The 17,135-nt window shown below is 50.4% G+C and overlaps 1 protein-coding gene across 4 annotated transcripts in view; it reads left to right on the forward strand.

The window, feature by feature from the left end:
- The window catches only part of LOC309543651 (disks large homolog 4-like), a 75,207-nt gene that overhangs the window by 40,241 nt on the left and 17,831 nt on the right, over positions 1 to 17,135 (forward strand). The gene's annotated exons all lie outside the window — the stretch shown is intronic.

Consider the following 17,135-nt stretch of genomic DNA (forward strand, 5'->3'; position numbering starts at 1 on the left):
TTCTTCACCCCCACCCTGCCTGTATACCCCCACTTCTTCACCCCCACCCTGCCTCTATACCCCCACTTCTTCACCCCCACCCTGCCTGTATACCCCCACTTCTTCACCCCCACCCTGCCTGTATACCCCCACTTCTTCACCCCCACCCTGCCTGTATACCCCCACTTCTTCACCTTCACCCTGCCTGTATATCCCCACTTCTTCACCTTCACCCTGCCTGTATACCCCCACTTCTTCACCTTCACCCTGCCTGTATACCCCCCCTTCTCTACATCCATCCTTACCTGTATCTCCCTCCTCTATACCCCCCCTTCTCTACCTCCATCCTACCTGTATCTCCCTCCTCTATACCCCCCCTTCTCTACCTCCATCCTACCTGTATCTCCCTCCTCTATACCCCCACTTCTTTACCTCCATCCTACCTGTATCTCCCTCCTCTATACCCCCCCCTTCTCTACCTCCATCCTACCTGTATCTCCCTCCTCTATACCCCCCCTTCTCTACATCCATCCTACCTGTAACTCCCTCCTCTATACCCCCCCTTCTCTACCTCCATCCTGCCTGTATCTCCCTCCTCTATACCCCCCCCTTCTCTACCTCCATCCTACCTGTATCTCCCTCCTCTATACCCCCCCCCTTCTCTACCTCCATCCTACCTGTAACTCCCTCCTCTATACCCCCCCCCTTCTCTACCTCCATCCTGCCTGTATCTCCCTCCTCTATACCCCCACTTCTCTACCTCCATCCTGCCTGTATCTCCCTCCTCTATACCCCCACTTCTCTACCTCCATCCTGCCTGTATCTCCCTCCTCTATACCCCCCCTTCTCTACCTCCATCCTGCCTGTATCTCCCTCCTCTATACCCCCACTTCTCTACCTCCATCCTACCTGTATCTCCCTCCTCTATACCCCCCCTTCTCTACCTCCATCCTACCTGTATCTCCCTCCTCTATACCCCCACTTCTCTACCTCCATCCTACCTGTATCTCCCTCCTCTATACCCCCCCCCCTTCTCTACCTCCATCCTGCCTGTATCTCCCTCCTCTATACCCCCACTTCTCTACATCCATCCTACCTGTATCTCCCTCCTCTATACCCCCCCCCTTCTCTACCTCCATCCTACCTGTATCTCCCTCCTCTATACCCCCCCTTCTCTACCTCCATCCTTACCTGTATCTCCCTCCTCTATACCCCCCCTTCTCTACCTCCATCCTACCTGTATCTCCCTCCTCTATACCCCCCCTTCTCTACCTCCATCCTTACCTGTATCTCCCTCCTCTATACCCCCACTTCTCTACCTCCATCCTACCTGTATCTCCCTCCTCTATACCCCCCCTTCTCTACATCCATCCTACCTGTATCTCCCTCCTCTATACCCCCACTTCTCTACCTCCATCCTACCTGTATCTCCCTCCTCTATACCCCCCCTTCTCTACCTCCATCCTACCTGTATCTCCCTCCTCTATACCCCCACTTCTCTACCTCCATCCTACCTGTATCTCCCTCCTCTATACCCCCCCTTCTCTACCTCCATCCTGCCTGTATCTCCCTCCTCTATACCCCCACTTCTCTACCTCCATCCTACCTGTATCTCCCTCCTCTATACCCCCACTTCTCTACCTCCATCCTACCTGTATCTCCCTCCTCTATACCCCCACTTCTCTACCTCCATCCTACCTGTATCTCCCTCCTCTATACCCCCACTTCTCTACCTCCATCCTACCTGTATCTCCCTCCTCTATACCCCCACTTCTCTACCTCCATCCTACTTGTATCTCCCTCCTCTATACCCCATCTTCTCTACCTCCATCCTGCCTGTATCTCCCTCCTCTATACCCCCCCCTTCTCTACCTCCATCCTACCTGTATCTCCCTCCTCTATACCCCCCCCTTCTCTACCTCCATCCTACCTGTATCTCCCTCCTCTATACCCCCACTTCTCTACCTCCATCCTACCTGTATCTCCCTCCTCTATACCCCCCCTTCTCTACCTCCATCCTACCTGTATCTCCCTCCTCTATACCCCCCCTTCTCTACCTCCATCCTACCTGTATCTCCCTCCTCTATACCCCCCCCTTCTCTACCTCCATCCTGCCTGTATCTCCCTCCTCTATACGCCCCACTTCTCTACCTCCATCCTGCCTGTATCTCCCTCCTCTATACCCCCACTTCTCTACCTCCATCCTACCTGTATCTCCCTCCTCTATACCCCCACTTCTCTACCTCCATCCTACCTGTATCTCCCTCCTCTATACCCCCACTTCTCTACCTCCATCCTACTTGTATCTCCCTCCTCTATACCCCCACTTCTCTACCTCCATCCTGCCTGTATCTCCCTCCTCTATACCCCCACTTCTCTACCTCCATCCTACCTGTATCTCCCTCCTCTATACCCCCCCCTTCTCTACCTCCATCCTACCTGTATCTCCCTCCTCTATACCCCCCCCTTCTCTACCTCCATCCTACCTGTATCTCCCTCCTCTATACCCCCACTTCTCTACCTCCATCCTACCTGTATCTCCCTCCTCTATACCCCCCCCCCTTCTCTACCTCCATCCTACCTGTATCTCCCTCCTCTATACCCCCACTTCTCTACCTCCATCCTACCTGTATCTCCCTCCTCTATACCCCCCCCCCTTCTCTACCTCCATCCTACCTGTATCTCCCTCCTCTATACCCCCCCTTCTCTACCTCCATCCTACCTGTATCTCCCTCCTCTATACCCCCCCCCTTCTCTACCTCCATCCTACCTGTATCTCCCTCCTCTATACCCCCCCTTCTCTACCTCCATCCTGCCTGTATCTCCCTCCTCTATACCCCCCCCTTCTCTACCTCCATCCTGCCTGTATCTCCCTCCTCTATACGCCCCACTTCTCTACCTCCATCCTGCCTGTATCTCCCTCCTCTATACCCCCACTTCTCTACCTCCATCCTACCTGTATCTCCCTCCTCTATACCCCCCTTCTCTACCTCCATCCTACCTGTATCTCCCTCCTCTATACCCCCACTTCTCTACCTCCATCCTACCTGTATCTCCCTCCTCTATACCCCCACTTCTCTACCTCCATCCTACCTGTATCTCCCTCCTCTATACCCCCACTTCTCTACATCCATCCTACCTGTATCTCCCTCCTCTATACCCCCACTTCTTTACCTCCATCCTACCTGTATCTCCCTCCTCTATACCCCCCCTTCTCTACCTCCATCCTGCCTGTATCTCCCTCCTCTATACCCCCACTTCTCTACCTCCATCCTACTTGTATCTCCCTCCTCTATACCCCCCCCTTCTCTACCTCCATCCTACCTGTATCTCCCTCCTCTATACCCCCCCTTCTCTACCTCCATCCTTACCTGTATCTCCCTCCTCTATACCCCCACTTCTCTACATCCATCCTACCTGTATCTCCCTCCTCTATACCCCCACTTCTTTACCTCCATCCTACCTGTATCTCCCTCCTCTATACCCCCCCTTCTCTACCTCCATCCTGCCTGTATCTCCCTCCTCTATACCCCCCCCCCCTTCTCTACCTCCATCCTACCTGTATCTCCCTCCTCTATACCCCCACTTCTCTACCTCCATCCTACCTGTATCTCCCTCCTCTATACCCCCACTTCTCTACATCCATCCTACCTGTATCTCCCTCCTCTATACCCCCACTTATTTACCTCCATCCTACCTGTATCTCCCTCCTCTATACCCCCCCCCCTTCTCTACCTCCATCCTGCCTGTATCTCCCTCCTCTATACCCCCACTTCTCTACCTCCATCCTGCCTGTATCTCCCTCCTCTATACCCCCACTTCTCTACCTCCATCCTACCTGTATCTCCCTCCTCTATACCCCCACTTATTTACCTCCATCCTACCTGTATCTCCCTCCTCTATACCCCCCCCTTCTCTACCTCCATCCTACCTGTATCTCCCTCCTCTATACCCCCCCTTCTCTACCTCCATCCTACCTGTATCTCCCTCCTCTATACCCCCACTTCTCTACCTCCATCCTACCTGTATCTCCCTCCTCTATACCCCCCCTTCTCTACCTCCATCCTGCCTGTATCTCCCTCCTCTATACCCCCCCCCCCTTCTCTACCTCCATCCTACCCGTATCTCCCTCCTCTATACCCCCCCTTCTCTACCTCCATCCTACCCGTATCTCCCTCCTCTATACCCCCCCTTCTCTACCTCCATCCTACCCGTATCTCCCTCCTCTATACCCCCCCTTCTCTACCTCCATCCTACCTGTATCTCCCTCCTCTATACCCCCCCTTCTCTACCTCCATCCTGCCTGTATCTCCCTCCTCTATACCCCCCCTTCTCTACCTCCATCCTACTTGTATCTCCCTCCTCTATGCCCCCACTTCTCTACCTCCATCCTACCCGTATCTCCCTCCTCTATACCCCCCCTTCTCTACCTCCATCCTACCTGTATATCCCTCCTCTATACCCCCACTTCTCTACCTCCATCCTGCCTGTATCTCCCTCCTCTATACCCCCACTTCTCTACCTCCATCCTACCTGTATCTCCCTCCTCTATACCCCCCCCCTTCTCTACCTCCATCCTACCTGTATCTCCCTCCTCTATACCCCCACTTCTCTACCTCCATCCTACCTGTATCTCCCTCCTCTATACCCCCCCTTCTCTACCTCCATCCTACCTGTATCTCCCTCCTCTATACCCAGAGATGTATAGTAACAAAGTAGAACTACTTAAGTACTGTACTTAAGTACCGAAATGCGGTATCTGTACTTTCCTAGAGTAGAATTTTTTTCTCCTACTTCTACTTTTACTTCACTACATTTTTTCGATGATTTCGATACTTCTACTCCGATATTTTTTTTTTGTGCTGCATAGTTACTCGTTTCTTTTAAAAAAATTACCACTGCCAGAACAGTAGATGGCAGGTTGCATAAAGCTCAAAACAATGTGTATAATGTCATTTGTAAATCAGCGCATACAAAAATAAAGGCTCTGTATAATAAAAGCTGCTATACCAAATCTTTCCAATAAAAAGAAAATATGAAACAAACAAATAAATGGTGCTACAGCGCTTAAAGTGCATCAAGAAACTACTAACAAACACAGGTTAATCATTTGAATAAATCATTTGAAATAATAAAAAACAATATGATGTTCAAACTTTTGACTTCTTTCTTTAATAACTACATAACACAGTACTTGTACTTCTACTTTCAGTACTTGAGTAGAAATTTTTTTTCAAAACTACTGGTACTTTTTACTTTTAGTACTTAAGTAGCAAATTTTTTGAAAAAACTACTTGCAATACTTAAGTAAAAAAAATGTTGAATACTTTAGTACTTCTACTTAAGTAACTTTTTCTGCGAGCACTTCCACTTCTACTTAAGTCACTTTTTGATTGAGCACTTGTACTTTTACTCAAGTAGAAATTTTGAGTACTTTATACAAGTCTGTCTATACCCCCCCCCCCTTCTCTACCTCCATCCTGCCTGTATCTCCCTCCTCTATACCCCCCCCCTTCTCTACCTCCATCCTGCCTGTATCTCCCTCCTCTATACCCCCACTTCTCTACCTCCATCCTACCTGTATCTCCCTCCTCTATACCCCCCCTTCTCTACCTCCATCCTGCCTGTATCTCCCTCCTCTATACCCCCCCCCCTTTTCTACCTCCATCCTACCTGTATCTCCCTCCTCTATACCCCCACTTCTCTACCTCCATCCTACCTGTATCTCCCTCCTCTATACCCCCCCCCCCTTCTCTACCTCCATCCTACCTGTATCTCCCTCCTCTATACCCCCCCTTCTCTACCTCCATCCTGCCTGTATCTCCCTCCTCTATACCCCCCCCTTCTCTACCTCCATCCTACCTGTATCTCCCTCCTCTATACCCCCCCTTCTCTACATCCATCCTTACCTGTATCTCCCTCCTCTATACCCCCCCTTCTCTACATCCATCCTACCTGTATCTCCCTCCTCTATACCCCCCCTTCTCTACCTCCATCCTACCTGTATCTCCCTCCTCTATACCCCCCCTTCTCTACCTCCATCCTGCCTGTATCTCCCTCCTCTATACCCCCACTTCTCTACCTCCATCCTACCTGTATCTCCCTCCTCTATACCCCCCCTTCTCTACATCCATCCTACCTGTATCTCCCTCCTCTATACCCCCCCTTCTCTACATCCATCCTACCTGTATCTCCCTCCTCTATACCCCCACTTCTCTACCTCCATCCTGCCTGTATCTCCCTCCTCTATACCCCCCCTTCTCTACCTCCATCCTTACCTGTATCTCCCTCCTCTATACCCCCCCTTCTCTACATCCATCCTTACCTGTATCTCCCTCCTCTATACCCCCACTTCTCTACATCCATCCTACCTGTATCTCCCTCCTCTATACCCCCCCTTCTCTACCTCCATCCTGCCTGTATCTCCCTCCTCTATACCCCCCCTTCTCTACCTCCATCCTACCTGTATCTCCCTCCTCTATACCCCCCCTTTCTCTACCTCCATCCTGCCTGTATCTCCCTCCTCTATACCCCCACTTCTCTACCTCCATCCTACCTGTATCTCCCTCCTTTATACCCCCACTTCTCTACCTCCATCCTACCTGTATCTCCCTCCTCTATACCCCCCCCTTCTCTACCTCCATCCTACCTGTATCTCCCTCCTCTATACCCCCACTTCTCTACCTCCATCCTACCTGTATCTCCCTCCTCTATACCCCCACTTCTCTACCTCCATCCTGCCTGTATCTCCCTCCTCTATACCCCCACTTCTCTACCTCCATCCTACCTGTATCTCCCTCCTCTATACCCCCCCCTTCTCTACCTCCATCCTACCTGTATCTCCCTCCTCTATACCCCCACTTCTCTACCTCCATCCTACCTGTATCTCCCTCCTCTATACCCCCACTTCTCTACCTCCATCCTACCTGTATCTCCCTCCTCTATACCCCCCCTTCTCTACCTCCATCCTACCTGTATCTCCCTCCTCTATACCCCCACTTCTCTACCTCCATCCTACCTGTATCTCCCTCCTCTATACCCCCACTTCTCTACCTCCATCCTACCTGTATCTCCCTCCTCTATACCCCCCCCCCTTCTCTACCTCCATCCTACCTGTATCTCCCTCCTCTATACCCCCACTTCTTTACCTCCATCCTACCTGTATCTCCCTCCTCTATACCCCCCCTTCTCTACCTCCATCCTACCTGTATCTCCCTCCTCTATACCCCCCCCCCTTCTCTACCTCCATCCTAATTGTATCTCCCTCCTCTATACCCCCCCTTCTCTACCTCCATCCTGCCTGTATCTCCCTCCTCTATACGCCCCACTTCTCTACCTCCATCCTACCTGTATCTCCCTCCTCTATACCCCCCCTTCTCTACCTCCATCCTGCCTGTATCTCCCTCCTCTATACCCCCACTTATTTACCTCCACATCCTGTATCATACTGCTACACCTCCATGCTTCCTGTATCTGCCATCTTTTCTTCGGCACTCCCATTGTTACACCTCTATCCTGCCTTTATCTCCTCTACCCTTCCTCCCCAATTGCAAATGCCTGTATATTCCTCCATCCTGTCTGTATATTCCTCCATCCTGTCTGTATATTCCTCCATCCTGTCTGTATATTCCTCCATCCTGTTTGTATATTCCTCCATCCTGTCTGTATATTCCTCCATCCTGTCTGTATATTCCTCCATCCTGTCTGTATGTTCCTCCATCCTGTTTGTACAGTGGGTACGGAAAGTATTCAGACCCCCTTAAATTTTTCACTCTTTGTTATATTGCAGTCATTCTTCTTCCTCATGAATGTACACATAGCACCCCATACTGACAGAAAAACATAGAATTGTTGACATTGTTGCAGATTTATTAAAAAAGAAAAACTGAAATATCACATGGTCCTAAGTATTCAGACCCTTTGCTCAGTATTTAGTAGAAGCCCCCTTTTGATCTAATACAGCCAGGAGTCTTTTTGGGAAAGATGCAACAAGTCTTTCACACCTGGATTTGGGGATCCTCTGCCATTCCTCCTTGCAGATCCTCTCCAGTTCTGTCAGGTTGGATGGTAAACGTTGGTGGACAGCCATTTTTAGGTCTCTCCAGAGATGCTCAATTGGGTTTAAGTCAGGGCTCTGGCTGGGCCATTCAAGAACAGTCATGGAGTTGTTGTGAAGCCACTCCTTCGTTATTTTAGCTGTGTGCTTAGGGTCATTGTCTTGTTGGAAGGTAAACCTTCGGCCCAGTCTGAGGTCCAGAGCACTCTGGAGAAGGTTTTTGTCCAGGATATCCCTGTACTTTGCCGCATTCATCTTTCCCTCGATTGCAACCAGTCGTCCTGTCCCTGCAGCTGAAAAACACCCCCACAGCATGATGCTGCCACCACCATGCTTCACTGTTGGGACTGTATTGGACAGGTGATGAGCAGTGACTGGTTTTCTCCACACATACCGCTTAGAATTAAGGCCAAAAAGTTCTATTTTGGTCTCATCAGACCAGAGAATCTTATTTCTCACCATCTTGGAGTCCTTCAGGTGTTTTTTTAGCAAACTCCATGCGGGCTTTCATGTGTCTTAGACTGAGGAGAGGCTTCCGTCGGGCCACTCTGCCATAAAGCCCCGACTGGTGGAGGGCTGCAGTGATGGTTGACTTTCTACAACTTTCTCCCATCTCCTGACTGCATCTCTGGAGCTCAGCCACAGTGATCTTTGGGTTCTCCTTTACCTCTCTCACCAAGGCTCTTCTCCCCCGATAGCTCAGTTTGGCCGGAGGGCCAGCTCTAGGAAGGGTTCTGGTCGTCCCAAACGTCTTCCATTTGAGGATTATGGAGGCCACTGTGACCTTAGGAACCTTAAGTGCAGCAGAAATCTTTTTGTAACCTTGGCCAGATCTGTGCCTTGCCACAATTCTGTCTCTGAGCTCTTCAGGCAGTTCCTTTGACCTCATGATTCTCATTTGCTCTGACATGCATTGTGATCTGGAAGGTCTTATATAGACAGGTGTGTGGCTTTCCTAATCAAGTCCAATCAGTATAATCAAACACAGCTGGACTCAAATGAAGGTGTAGAACCATCTCAAGGATGATCAGAAGAAATGGAAAACACCTGAGTTAAATATATGAGTGTCACAGCAAAGGGTCTGAATACTTAGGACCATGTGATTTTTCAGTTTTTCTTTTTTAATAAATCTGCAACAATGTCAACAATTCTGTGTTTTTCTGTCAGTATGGGGTGCTATGTGTACATTCATGAGGAAGAAGAATGAACTTAAATGATTTTAGCAAATGGCTGCAATATAACAAAGAGTGAAAAATTTAAGGGGGTCTCAATACTTTCCGTACCCACTGTATATTCCTCCATCCTGTCTGTATGTTCCACTTCTGCTCCTCTTCCTTTACACCTCCATCATTCATGTATGTCTTGACTTTTTACCCAAACGCTAGATACAGCTCTACTCCTCTGTCCTGTCCCATATCCCTCCATTTCTCTATCCTGTCCTGTATCCCTCTTCTCCTCCATCCTGTCCTGTGTCCTTCTACTCCTCCATCCTATCTCTCTACTCCTTCATCCTATCCCGTATCCTCCATCCTATCCCATATCCTTCTATTCCTCCATCCTGTCCCGTATCCTTCTACTCCTCCATCCTGTCCCGTATCCTTCTACTCCTCCATCCTGTCCCATACCCTTCTACTCCTCCATCCTGTCCCGTATCCTTCTACTCCTCCATCCTATCCCATATCCTTCTACTCCTCCATCCTGTCCCATACCCTTCTACTCCTCCATCCTGTCCCGTATCCTTCTACTCCTCCATCCTATCCCATACCCTTCTACTCCTCCATCCTGTCCTGTATCCTTCTACTCCTCCATCCTGTCCCGTATCCTTCTACTTCTCCATCCTATCCCATACCCTTCTACTCCTCCATCCTGTCCCGTATCCTTCTACTCCTCCATCCTGTCCCGTATCCTTCTACTTCTCCATCCTGTCCCATATCCTTCTACTCCTCCATCCTGTCCCGTATCCTTCTACTTCTCCATCCTGTCCCATACCCTTCTACTCCTCCATCCTGTCCCGTATCCTTCTACTCCTCCATCCTATCCCATATCCTTCTACTCCTCCATCCTGTCCCATACCCTTCTACTCCTCCATCCTGTCCCGTATCCTTCTACTCCTCCATCCTATCCCATACCCTTCTACTCCTCCATCCTGTCCTGTATCCTTCTACTCCTCCATCCTGTCCCGTATCCTTCTACTCCTCCATCCTGTCCCATATTCTTCTACTTCTCCATCCTGTCCTGTATCCTTCTACTCCTCCATCCTGTCCCATATCCTTCTACTCCTCCATCCTATCCTGTATCCTTCTACTCCTCCATCCTGTCCCGTATCCTTCTACTCCTCCATCCTGTCCCATATCCTTCTACTCCTCCATCCTGTCCCGTATCCTTCTACTCCTCCATCCTGTCCCGTATCCTTCTACTTCTCCATCCTGTCCCGTATCCTTCTACTCCTCCATCCTGTCCCATATTCTTCTACTTCTCCATCCTGTCCTGTATCCTTCTACTCCTCCATCCTGTCCCGTATCCTTCTACTCCTCCATCCTGTCCCATATTCTTCTACTTCTCCATCCTGTCCTGTATCCTTCTACTCCTTCATCCTATCCCGTATCCTCCATCCTATCCCATATCCTTCTATTCCTCCATCCTGTCCCGTATCCTTCTACTCCTCCATCCTATCCCATATCCTTCTACTCCTCCATCCTATCCTGTATCCTTCTACTCCTCCATCCTATCCCATATCCTTCTACTCCTCCATCCTATCCCGTATCCTCCATCCTATACCATATCCTTCTACTTCTCCATCCTGTCCCATATCCTTCTATTCCTCCATCCTGTCCCATACCCTTCTACTCCTCCATCCTGTCCCATACCCTTCTACTCCTCCGTCCTGTCCCATATCCTTCTACTCCTCCATCCTATCTCTCTACTCCTTCATCCTAGCTCATATCCCTTTTCTCCATCCTGTCCCGTATCCTTCTACTTCTCCATCCTGTCCCATATCCTTCTATTCCTCCATCCTATCCCGTATCCTTCTACTCCTCCATCCTGTCCCATATCCTTCTACTGCTCCATCCTGTCCCGTATCCTTCTACTCCTCCATCCTGTCCCATATCCTTCTACTCCTCCATCCTGTCCTGTATCCTTCTACTCCTCCATCCTGTCCCGTATCCTTCTACTCCTCCATCCTATCCCATATCCTTCTACTCCTCCATCCTGTCCCATACCCTTCTACTCCTCCATCCTGTCCCATATCCTTCTACTGCTCCATCCTGTCCCGTATCCTTCTACTCCTCCATCCTGTCCCATATCCTTCTACTCCTCCATCCTGTCCTGTATCCTTCTACTCCTCCATCCTGTCCCATATCCTTCTACTCCTCCATCCTGTCCCGTATCCTTCTACTCCTCCATCCTGTCCCATATCCTTCTACTCCTCCATCCTGTCCCGTATCCTTCTACTCCTCCATCCTATCCCGTATCCTTCTACTCCTCCATCCTGTCCCATATCCTTCTACTCCTCCATCCTGTCCCGTATCCTTCTACTTCTCCATCCTGTCCCATATCCTTCTACTCCTCCATCCTGTCCTGTATCCTTCTACTCCTCCATCCTATCCTGTATCCCTCTACTCCTCCATCCTGTCCCGTACCCTTCTACTCCTCCATCCTATCCCGTATCCTTCTACTCCTCCATCCTGTCCCGTATCCTTCTACTCCTCCATCCTGTCCTGTATCCTTCTACTCCTCCATCCTGTCCCGTACCCTTCTACTCCTCCATCCTGTCCCGTATCCTTCTACTTCTCCATCCTGTCCCATACCCTTCTACTCCTCCATCCTGCCCCGTATCCTTCTACTCCTCCATCCTGTCCTGTATCCTTCTACTCCTCCATCCTGCCCGTATCTCTCTGCTCCTTCATCCTGCCCCGTACCCTTCTACTCCTCCATCCTGTCCTGTATCCTTCTACTCCTCCATCCTGTCCCGTATCCTTCTACTCCTCCATCCTGTCCCGTATCCTTCTACTCCTCCATCCTGTCCCGTATCCTTCTACTCCTCCATCCTGTCCCGTATCCTTCTACTCCTCCATCCTGTCCCGTATCCTTCTACTCCTCCATCCTGTCCCGTACCCTTCTACTCCTCCATCCTGTCCTGTATCCTTCTACTCCTCCATCCTATCCTGTATCCCTCTACTCCTCCATCCTGTCCCGTACCCTTCTACTCCTCCATCCTATCCCGTATCCTTCTACTCCTCCATCCTGTCCCGTATCCTTCTACTCCTCCATCCTGTCCCGTACCCTTCTACTCCTCCATCCTGTCCCGTATCCTTCTACTCCTCCATCCTGTCCTGTATCCTTCTACTCCTCCATCCTGTCCTGTATCCTTCTACTCCTCCATCCTGTCCTGTATCCTTCTACTCCTCCATCCTATCCCGTATCCTTCTACTCCTCCATCCTGTCCCGTATCCTTCTTCTCCTCCATCCTGTCCCGTATCCTTCTACTCCTCCATCCTGTCCCGTACCCTTCTACTCCTCCATCCTGTCCCGTATCCTTCTACCCCTCCATCCTGCCCGTATCTCTCTGCTCCTTCATCCTGTCCCGTACCCTTCTACTCCTCCATCCTGTCCTGTATCCTTCTACTCCTCCATCCTGTCCCGTATCCTTCTACTCCTCCATTATGTCCTGTATCCTTCTACTCCTCCATCCTGTCCCGTACCCTTCTACTCCTCCATCCTGTCCCGTATCCTTCTACTCCTCCATCCTGTCCCGTACCCTTCTACTCCTCCATCCTGTCCCGTATCCTTCTACCCCTCCATCCTGCCCGTATCTCTCTGCTCCTTCATCCTGTCCCGTACCCTTCTACTCCTCCATCCTGTCCCGTATCCTTCTACTCCTCCATCCTGTCCTGTATCCTTCTACTCCTCCATCCTGTCCCGTACCCTTCTACTCCTCCATCCTGTCCCGTATCCTTCTACTCCTCCATCCTGCCCGTATCTCTCTGCTCCTTCATCCTGTCCCGTATCCTTCTACTCCTCCATCCTGTCCCGTATTCTTGTTCTCCTCCATCCTGTCCCGTACCCTTCTACTCTTCCATCCTGTCCCGTATCCTTCTACTCCTCCATCCTATCCTGTATCCCTCTACTCCTCCATCCTGTCCCGTGTCCTTCTACTCCTCCATCCTGTCCTGTACCCTTCTACTCCTCCATCCTATCCCGTATCCTTCTACTCCTTCATCCTATCCCGTATCCTTCTACTCCTCCATCCTGTCCCGTATCCTTCTACTCCTCCATCCTATCCCGTATCCTTCTACTCCTCCATCCTGTCCTGTATCCCTCTACTCCTCCATCCTATCCTGTATCCTTCTACTCCTCCATCCTATCCCGTATCCTTCTACTCCTCCATCCTGTCCTGTATCCTTCTACTCCTCCATCCTATCCCGTATCCTTCTACTCCTCCATCCTGTCCTGTACCCTTCTACTCCTCCATCCTGTCCTGTATCCTTCTACTCCTCCATCCTGTCCTGTATCCTTCTATTCCTCCATCCTGTCCTGTACCCTTCTACTCCTCCATCCTGTCCCGTACCCTTCTACTCCTCCATCCTGTCCCATATTCTTCTACTCCTCCATCCTGTCCTGTATCCTTCTACTCCTCCATCCTGTCCTGTATCCTTCTATTCCTCCATCCTGTCCCGTATCCTTCTACTCCTCCATCCTATCCCGTATCCTTCTACTCCTCCATTCCTATCCGTATCCTTCTACTCCTCCATCCTGTCCTGTTTCCCTCTACTCCTCCATCCTGTCCTGCATCCTTCTACTCCTCCATCCTGTCCCATATTCTTCTACTCCTCCATCCTGTCCTGTACCCTTCTACTCCTCCATCCTGTCCTGCATCCTTCTACTCCTCCATCCTGTCCCATATCCTTCTACTCCTCCATCCTGTCCCGTACCCTTCTATTCCTCCATCCCATCCCGAATCCTTCTACTCCTCCATCCTATCCCGTATCCTTCTACTCCTCCATCCTGTCTCGTACCTTTCTACTCCTCCATCCTGTCCCGTATCCTTCTACTCCTCCATCCTGTCCTGTATCCTTCTACTCCTCCATCCTGTCCCGTATCCTTCTACGCCTCCATCCTGTCCTGTATCCTTCTACTCCTCCATCCTGTCCCGTATCCTTCTACTCCTCCATCCTGTCCTGTACCCTTCTACTCCTCCATCCTGTCCTGTATCCTTCTACTCCTCCATCCTGCCCGTATCTCTCTGCTCCTTCATCCTATCCCGTATCCTTCTACTCCTCCATCCTGTCCCGTATCCTTCTACTCCTCCATCCTATCCCGTATCTTTCTACTCCTCCATCCTATCCCGTATCCTTCTCCTCCTCCATCCTATCCTGTATCCTTCTACTCCTCCATCCTGTCCTGTAGTATCCTTCTACTTCTCCATCCTGTCCTGTACCCTTCTACTCCTCCATCCTATCCCATATCCTTCTACTCCTCCATCCTGTCCCGTATCCTTCTACTCCTCCATCCTGTCCCGTATCCTTCTACTCCTCCATCCTATCCCGTATCCTTCTACTCCTCCATCCTATCCCGTATCCTTCTACTCCTCCATCCTGTCCCATATCCTTCTACTCCTCCATCCTGTCCTGTATCCTTCTACTCCTCCATCCTATTCCATATCCTTCTACTCCTCCATCCTATCCCGTATCCTTCTACTCCTCCATCCTGTCCTGTATCCTTCTACTCTTCCATCCTGTCCTGTATCCTTCTACTCCTCCATCCTCTCCCGTATCCTTCTACTCCTCCATCCTGTCCTGTATCCTTCTACTCCTCCATCCTATCCCATATTCTTCTACTCCTCCATCCTATCCCGTATCCTTCTACTCCTCCATCCTATCCCGTATCCTTCTACTCCTCCATCCTTTCCTGTATCCTTCTACTCTTCCATCCTATCCCGTATCCTTCTACTCCTCCATCCTATCCCGTGTCCTTCTACTCCTCCATCCTATCCCGTATCCTTCTACTCCTCCATCCTGTCCCGTATCCTTCTACTCCTCCATCCTGTCCCATACCCTTCTACTCCTCCATCCTATCCCGTACCCTTCTACTCCTCCATCCTATCCCGTATCCTTCTACTCCTCCATCCTGTCCCGTATCCTTCTACTCCTCCATCCTGTCCCATATTCTTCTACTCCTCCATCCTATTCTGTATCCTTCTACTCCTCCATCCTATCCCGTATCCTTCTACTCCTCCATCCTATCCGTATCTTTCTACTCCTCCATCCTATCCCGTATCCTTCTACTCCTCCATCCTGTCCCGTATCCTTCTACTCCTCCATCCTGTCCCGTATCCTTCTACTCCTCCATCCTGTCCCGTATCCTTCTACTCCTCCATCCTATCCCGTATCCTTCTACTCCTCCTTCCTATCCTGTACCCTTCTACTCCTCCATCCTGTCCCGTATCCTTCTACTCCTCCATCCTGTCCCGTATCCTTCTACTCCTCCATCCTATCCTTTATCCTTCTACTCCTCCATCCTGTCCCGTATCCTTCTACTCCTCCATCCTGTCCTGTATCCTTCTACTCCTCCATCCTGTCCCGTATCCTTCTACTCCTCCATCCTGTCCTGTACCCTTCTACTCCTCCATCCTGTCCCGTATCCTTCTACTCCTCCATCCTATCCTTTATCCTTCTACTCCTCCATCCTGTCCCGTATCCTTCTACTCCTCCATCCTGTCCTGTATCCTTCTACTCCTCCATCCTGTCCCGTATCCTTCTACTCCTCCATCCTATCCCGTACCCTTCTACTCCTCCATCCTGTCCCGTATCCTTCTACTCCTCCATCCTGTCCTGTATCCTTCTACTCCTCCATCCTATCCTTTATCCTTCTACTCCTCCATCCTGTCCCGTATCCTTCTACTCCTCCATCCTGTCCTGTATCCTTCTACTCCTCCATCCTGTCCCGTATCCTTCTACTCCTCCATCCTGTCCTGTATCCTTCTACTCCTCCATCCTGTCCTGTATCCTTCTACTCCTTCATCCTGTCCCGTACCCTTCTACTCCTCCATCCTGTCCCGTATCCTTCTACTCCTCCATCCTGTCCCATATTCTTCTACTCCTCCATCCTGTCCCGTACTCCTCCATCCTGTCCTGTACCCTTCTACTCCTCCATCCTGTCTCGTATCCTTCTACTCTTCCATCCTCTCCTGTATCCTTGTTCTCCTCCATCCTGTCCTGTATCCTTCTATTCCTCCATCCTATCCCGTATCTCTCTGCTCCTTCATCCTATCCCGTATCCTTCTACTCCTCCATCCTGTCCTGTATCCTTCTACTCCTCCATCCTGCCCGTATCTCTCTGCTCCTTCATCCTATCCCGTATCTTTCTACTCCTCCATCCTGACCCGTATCCTTCTACTCCTCCATCCTATCCCGTATCCTTCTACTCCTCCATCCTATCCCATATCCTTCTACTCCTCCATCCTGTCCCGTATCCTTCTACTCCTCCATCCTATCCCGTATCCTTCTACTCCTCCATCCTGTCCCATATCCTTCTACTCCTCCATCCTGTCCTGTATCCTTCTACTCCTCCATCCTATTCCATATCCTTCTACTCCTCCATCCTATCCCGTATCCTTCTACTCCTCCATCCTGTCCTGTATCCTTCTACTCTTCCATCCTGTCCTGTATCCTTCTACTCCTCCATCCTGTCCCGTATCCTTCTACTCCTCCATCCTCTCCCGTATCCTTCTACTCCTCCATCCTGTCCTGTATCCTTCTACTCCTCCATCCTATCCCATATCCTTCTACTCCTCCATCCTATCCCGTATCCTTCTACTCCTCCATCCTATCCCGTATCCTTCTACTCTTCCATCCTATCCCGTATCCTTCTACTCCTCCATCCTGTCCCGTATCCTTCTACTCCTCCATCCTATCCCGTGTCCTTCTACTCCTCCATCCTATCCCGTATCCTTCTACTCCTCCATCCTGTCCCGTATCCTTCTACTCCTCCATCCTATCCCGTATCCTTCTACTCCTCCATCCTATCCGTATCTTTCTACTCCTCCATCCTATCCGTATCTTTGTACTCCTCCATCCTATCCCGTATCCTTCTACTCCTC

The sequence above is a fragment of the Pelophylax lessonae genome, assembly GCF_965119305.1.
Source record: "Pelophylax lessonae genome assembly, contig: HAP1_SCAFFOLD_271, whole genome shotgun sequence".
NCBI lineage: Eukaryota > Metazoa > Chordata > Amphibia > Anura > Ranidae > Pelophylax > Pelophylax lessonae.